The sequence below is a fragment of the Morone saxatilis genome, unplaced genomic scaffold, assembly GCF_004916995.1.
Source record: "Morone saxatilis isolate NCDOM2014 unplaced genomic scaffold, NCSU_SB_2.0 Contig20, whole genome shotgun sequence".
Lineage (NCBI taxonomy): Eukaryota > Metazoa > Chordata > Actinopteri > Moronidae > Morone > Morone saxatilis.
In genome coordinates, this window is record NW_023339763.1 from 21,040,871 (window position 1) to 21,048,075 (window position 7,205).

General features: G+C 42.3%; 1 protein-coding gene across 1 annotated transcript in view; it reads left to right on the top strand.

The window, feature by feature from the left end:
• The window catches only part of auts2a (activator of transcription and developmental regulator AUTS2 a), a 292,397-nt gene that overhangs the window by 75,902 nt on the left and 209,290 nt on the right, over positions 1–7,205 (top strand).

The window sequence follows — 7,205 nt, forward strand, 5'->3', positions numbered from 1 at the left end:
AAGTTGCACAACTGTGGAGATAGATTGCAATTAGTGAGTGGTGAATTTGAGGGGCGAGTAAGTTGAATTGATTTTTTAGAAGCTGAATCTAATAGGCATATTTGAAGTGTTGAATTTTCGATCTATTTGAAACTGAGGAGTTTCAGCCTCAGCTAAAAGAGGATTCAAACTTTCAGCTCTAAATAATTCAAATTCTACTGACACAAATATCAGCCCATAGCACTGGAGGTGGGATGGCTGGGGGTGTTTGGCCAAGAAAGAAGTAGCTAGTTTTTAGTTTCTCAGGAAAATGTGAAAGCAAAAATGTGTTTCAAGGGTTTTCATTGGCCATATGCTGCTGTTGCTTACAGTTTCTCACAGTTTCTCAGAGCCTGGCTTTGATGCTCTTTAAACTAAATTAATACTGTGAAGAGGATCCTTTATTTGTGGTCATTTTACAGGAAAAAAGAACTCTGCTCAGTTTTACATTTCTAATAAACATCAGTTCCAACAAAACTGAACCTCTATAATAGTAATATAATTACTGTGGGGTTGTCATGCAGGGTAAGCGGGTCTATATGTTTCTCTGGGAGAGGGTCAGTCTTCTTGAGCTGCATATTCAAGGGCATTTTTGTGTGGGTCGCTGCAGGACAAGAAGACATGAGTTACCATGCACATGGCTCGCTTACATATACTGTTCACTGCTGACTCCACAGTGGGTTTGTAGGAGCAGTAATGTGGGGGTATTTCTAGAGTTTAGGTTGCAGCTTTAGACAAATTTCAGAAAAATCCCAGGCATTTTAAATAGGAGATACCTTTACTATCTACAGTACACTAAGGCAAGCTCATACCCAAATGTTTTTGCTAGATGTTTTGAATCAGGCAGTTGTGGCTTTGTTCTGGTTGTCTGTCCTCTACTACTGGTTGGACGATCCCCCCAGCCTGTAGTCATTAGTAATGTGGGTTGGAGTCCCAACTATTTCGAAAGGCTCCTATTTTTAACTAGTCACATGACAGCTGCATTCACACGACTACTGTACTTTCTCTAACAGTGGCTGTATCCTGTAGCCTTTGCGGCAGACCTCTGTTGTGAGGGTCACCACTGCTGCTTGTGTGTCATGTCTGCTCCTGTACAGGCTAATGGACAGATGGTGCTACCTGCCAGTGTCAAGGCTGTCTTATACTGCTGTGATGGCTATGCATACAGTACAGAAACAACAGCATGGAGGCACATCTATGTGATACTTGCGTTAATAAATGTGTGTATTCATCTACACCTTGATTTGTTGTTGTTGTTGGCCTGACTGACTGTATGTGTGTGTGTGTGTGTTTAGGATACCTTGGCAGGTGCCTGTGGTTGCATGTTTCGGTCATGAGTGGTGTTCAGGCTGTTGGCAGAGGGAAGCCCAACCCTGATGTCCCGAGTGCACGCTCACACACAAATGTTGGCAGATGCATTCACGCACACACAAACACATCCACCACATTCTCAGCCACTCTCTTTCTCACCTCCCTCCCCTGCTAACCCACATATGTGCTCACACTCAAACAAACATGAACTCTGCATGCATTGCCATAACCCTTTACACACATCACAGGTGGCTGTGACATGAAAGCAACAAACACCGATGGGTTAAATGCAAGGCATACTGGCACCAGTGAGAGCTCTCTAAATTACAATAGGTCCCTTTAATCTTGGTAATTATCAGAAATGATTTTAATGATTATATTACTGATGATTGTGATAACCTAATGTGTTTAGTGTGCTTTGAGAGCAGCTAAGGCCTGGACTGTTACATCGTCGCTGTTTTCAATAATGAAAAATAGTTTTCTGCTCCCTGCGAGATACAGATAGACCTATCAACCTTGGTGCACAATAACACCCTAATCTGTCACGCTTTATGACATATGCATAATTGAAAAGATCATCATCTGTGCCCGACGCCACCCCTTTTTGTCCTCTGAAGAGAAACAAGCTGCAGAGTTATCCAGCAGAACTAGTTTCTTGGGCTTCACTGTAAATAAACGTTAAGGCTCCGTCCTCCCACAAGGTTACATTTTAAATGTCAGAGGTCTGTCTCAAGGTTTAATTCTCCATTTAGAAATGCTACAGCCTGGTAAAAGAGCACCTGTTATCAGTACTTTTTGTTAGCTCTGACTTGAAGCGGAAAGAGGGATGAAGAGAGAAAGAGAATTTGGTGTTGAATAAAGCAAGAGGTGTTTTTCTTTCCCTTTTTTTTGTTCCTCTTCCAGCGAGCTCGCAGATTGCAGCAAATGTTTTCGATCTCTGGCACTGACCCAATGTACTGAACTATGAGATATTGTAAGCTCAAGGGGGGGAAATAGAGAAATGTTTATAAGCACCTCTGACATATTGCCTCACGGTGAAAAAAGAGCCCAGATAGAGGAAGCTTCAGCAGAGATGGATGAGAGTACAGTAGCAAGCCACAAATTATATGATTCTCTAACTCTTCTTGTGTTTTATCTTATTGGAGAGACCTTTTTTTCTCTGGTATCTTTTTGTCTAATTGTCACTTGTGCCATATTGAATTACTGATCCAGACTTTGAATTTTTTTTAAAGCTACACTGACTCTATTGTAGGTCTAAATACTTTAAAGTGAAGGAGTTGAACTAAGTCCGCTTAGCTGTGTGTGTCTGAATAGAGGCTGAAATCATACAGACAAATACATTCAACGTTCTCTCTTTGTGTATGAGATTTGTGTGTCTGTCTGTTAGTGCCTTTGTAAAATTCAATGTGTGTCAGAGCTGTGCTAGGTAGCTTTTAACTTTACTAGGCAAGTTTACATTTGACTTGTCACTTTCACTTCCACTTGTGATAGATGTCCTCAGTTTAAAGAAGTGTATTGCAAACATAAACAGGGAATGTTACATTTCAGCCACATGTAGCATTATTATCAGAGTGCATTAAAAGCTGTTTCACTCACTCATTGCATCAATCTGCGATTTAATATAAGCTGTTTTCAGGAGCTCAGCTGGAATGTTGACTTGTACTCGCTTCACAAGTTAAGAAAACATTAACAAACCCGGAAGGTAAAACATTTTGTGTTTGTTTGTTTATTAATGTGTCCCAAGTGATATCTCAGAACAGGATTTTGACAAAACTTGAGGAAATGTTCCATTGCACCACTCAAATATTACACTGGCTGTAACTGCAGGTCATATATATCAGCCTGAACTGGATTTAGACATGGAGAATCCATGTTTCTGGCTTTGGTGTGTGTGTGTATGGGTGTGGGTGTGGTGGGGGGTGTTGTTCTGTTTCTGGTAAGGCTCTGTTCAGCTCACTGATGTTGGATTGGTGGCCTGTGGTGTGTGCTGCTTTGTACAGTAGCCCTGATGAACAGAGGGACGTGCTGTGAGGCCCATCTGCTCTCTGGCACTGGGAGAGACAAGGAGTGGGGGACGGGACAAGCAAGGAGGGCTCAGGTTGGAACCCCCCCTCTCACACACATCTCAGTCCAACCACCTGCCTGTCTGTCTGCTGGTCCGTCCGTCTGTCTGTCTGTCTGACTGTCTGTCTTTCTTCTGTGTCTGTTTTTAGACATTTGGGTGCAGTCATTTATATTGGACTGGGCTTCTACAACCACTAAGACTACTACTACTACCACCATTATTTCCACTGCTACTATAACTCTTAATTCTCTCTTTATTAAAATTGTGTTCTTGATTCAGGCCTCTGTGCGATCTCATTTTTATGTGGCAACTGCCGTGTTGGCATTAGCAGGGAGATCCTTTACATCAAATCAAACGCTCCCAGTTTCCTCCTAAGCTAAAATGACAAGTGTGTGTTACTCCACCTGAAAAGCTGTGCACACATCAAAAATATGCTAAATCATGGAAACCTAGTGATGGTGAAAAATAACAAATTAGTGCATTAACCCCATTCTGACAATTCTGTGTTTGTAGCGTTAAGAGATGTTATGCACACACAGTCACACACACAGTCTGCTGTGTGAAACCAGCTGAACAATGACAGTCTATGTTACTTGGCAAGCAAATGTAATGTGAAAACAAATAAATATGATGAAGACAACAATGCTCAGAAAAGTTCATCAGATAATCCTGTCGCTGACCATTTAAACATTCATAGCAGGGGGTTAAGCTCTGATTGTAGTTAAAGACTTGCAGCACACTAGCGGAGCCTATGTACCTAGCCACATGCATAGCTGATGTGCACCACCTCCTCAAAAAAAAAGACCATTGTCTGTGTCTGAAATCACTCCATATTTACTATATAGTGATGTATTTGCTGGCTTTCAGTGCCTCAGTGAAAGATTTTACTTGATTTTGTTTAACATACATGTACAGCTATTTGCACAAAATCTTATTTTCTACTGTAAACACAGAAGATGTTCACAAGTAGAAAATCAAGAAATGGCAATACAAAAATGTGCAATTAGTTAAATCTTAGTTTAAGTACTTTGCACCATGATATCCTTGTGTAAACCTCTCTCCTCTCCAGCATATTAAATGAACCATGGATTAAGTGTGATCCTGGCATCAGGCGCTGTCAGCTGGTTGTGGTGTTATATTGGCTTATTATAAAGCAGTGTATTGTAATGGGGATAACAGGCACTGCCACCGGCCAGACCACCCTGGCTTTACTGATAGTGCTTCTTGGAACTGAAAATGTATGAGCCTTTTTTTCTGAGTAATTCTCTGGAATTAAGATGTATTACCTTATTGCACACTACACTTGTACCACCAAGTGTATTGTTTTTTTCCACACGTTTGCAATACAAAGACAAAAAGTGAAGACATATGGTGCAGTGAATATCTTCTGTGTTTTTTACAGGTTATCCATCTGAGTTATTTTATTTAAAAAAAAAAAGTAAGAGCCACAACTTTACAGCTGTCCCCATTTGTCAGTCACACCTAAAACATGTGACAAAAGAGCTGTGGTGAAGAGTAATTGCTTGAGACTGCTAAGCGGTGTCTCGCCCCAGGGTTTGAAGACGCTTCCTTGAGAGGCTCTAACCAGGTCAGCCAGTCATCCAGCGGACTCTGGTGTCTGGCCTCTGGCTCCGTGAATCATGTCATTGGGTAGATTCTCACTCCGCCTGCCCTGATGGAAAAGCTCTGCCTTAGGCCTGCCAGAGGCCGGATTATCATTCACCATCAGTCTCTTACCTAGACTGAACTCTTATTTCAACCTGCTGGTGGCCAAATATGTAATGAGATCAAGCTAAAAGCACTAATGTCAGATCTCTCGGTTTGCTTATTTTTTGTGTGTGTAAATATTTGGACTGAAGCCCTGGTTTTGTCAGGATGGGGGCAAGCTTACATGCTTTTCAATCTGCAGTGAAAATGTAATATAATGTTCAGCTCTTTCAGCTTTGCGGGTCACCCTTAATAAGCTTATCCACTAAGCCAATAAGAGATTCGAAGAAAAGCAATGTCCTGATTGTCAGATAAGATGCTAAATCCATTCTAGTGGGGGCCTCAGTTATGGGGAGGATAATTGTTGCTGTCACAGTGGCGGTTTATAGCACTGGATCAAATCAAATCCAATCATGACAGCTTGTTTTGTGGTCTTTGTGTCTTGTGACACACATGACAACAATCGGTAAACATTTGAAAGCATCCAGGGGCTCGACAAGGCTATGTGTAAATAGTGTGTGAATGTGTTGTTACTGCACTATATATAGTAAAAGTGTTCGGAATATAATTCTGTGTTACCAGAAGTTACTACGGCAACACGCACATGTCAGCTTCACTGCAGACCCGCTGTATCTCTGTACAGCGTCACCATTCACTCTGTACTTTTATGTTTGTGTGTAAATCTGAGACCGTGTGTTATGCAAGTACTGCTAGAAATCCAGGACCCTCTTGACAAGATATGATACCAAGGTCCCTCTAACTTATTATATTTTTCTCTGTACCAGCAGCCCCCCTCCTGCTTGAGACCCTCTGACAGTACATTCACACCCCCACAACTCAAACTACACGCATTCCACCCGCCTTGTCTGCATCCCCTACTGACGACTTGTGTGTTTACCATGTCCCCTCCACCAACCGCCTGTCTTTAGCTCGAGCCCCTGATGCTGTTTGACAAGTCTAGGCCAACATGTCTTTGAAAACGGTTTAATGATTTTTTTTTCACTCTCTCCCTGCTTGCCCTGCATTGAGAAACCTTTTCTTTTGAAGTGTCACTTTTCTCTAAGGGAGGACAGCAGGAGGAGGGCGGGGGTTGGGCTACCCGCTTGCATGACTGTTAAACAGAGTCATTGCACTCTCTCAGTGAAGGCTCTGTGGCTGCTGTAGGGAGGTAGCCAGAGCAATGAAATGAAAGACAGACAGCATCTGCTGTCACTAGTCACTGTCCAACCTGACGCTGGCTCTCACTCTTGACAACCCTCACAGTCAATTTGTAAAAAATTAAGTGGCTGCACTTTAAACCAAAGTGTTAGCCCACTTAAAGCCCAGGCCCATCTCTGCTGTCAGTCAGTGCTGGGCAGTGGGCTGGAGGTGTTTGAAGATGCTTTTATCATGGCTGTCCAGCCCCTGTCACAGACAGGCCATTTCCGCACAGCAGTCAGACTTATGTCTAATCCAATCTGCTACCGTTTACAACACACAGGCCCACAGATGAAGGCTTAAGATAGTTCAAGTCCATCTGGATTTGGAAATTGTTTTTTTTTCCCCTTTCTCTCCCCCCCACAAAAAGTGACATAACACCATAACACTGTGGCTGTGTGTAACTTACGGAGTGTCATCTCCTTGTCCTCCCATTCAGTCTCTCCTTTTCTTAGAAGTTTCCATTGGGTGAATAAACACAGTTTTGCTCCTGCTCAATTGTGACAGGACAATGTTGGCCAGTCAGTCTGAAATTTCCACTTGTGCATCAAAATCTGAAAACATGGATTACTTTTGTGATATTGATACGTGATATTTTCTGAACACTTCATTAAAGATAGATCTTTTGGATTTTAATGACCAAATGCACCCCCTTCAGTGCTAATCTCACATATATCACTTTCAACCTTACACATAATATCTGAAATTCAAATGGAACGGTAATCATCGCATTTGTTGAACAAATTCCTGTTGCCCACAGGAGAAGACATCGACCCTGCTACTGACACCATACTTAGGTCATCAACCCCGACATTTTTGCACCTCTGGTTCCGTCATCTTAAAGTCTTTTGGTTACCAGGGGAACCCCGGTTCTCTGAAAACCGAGTGAGGTATCTCACTATGGGAA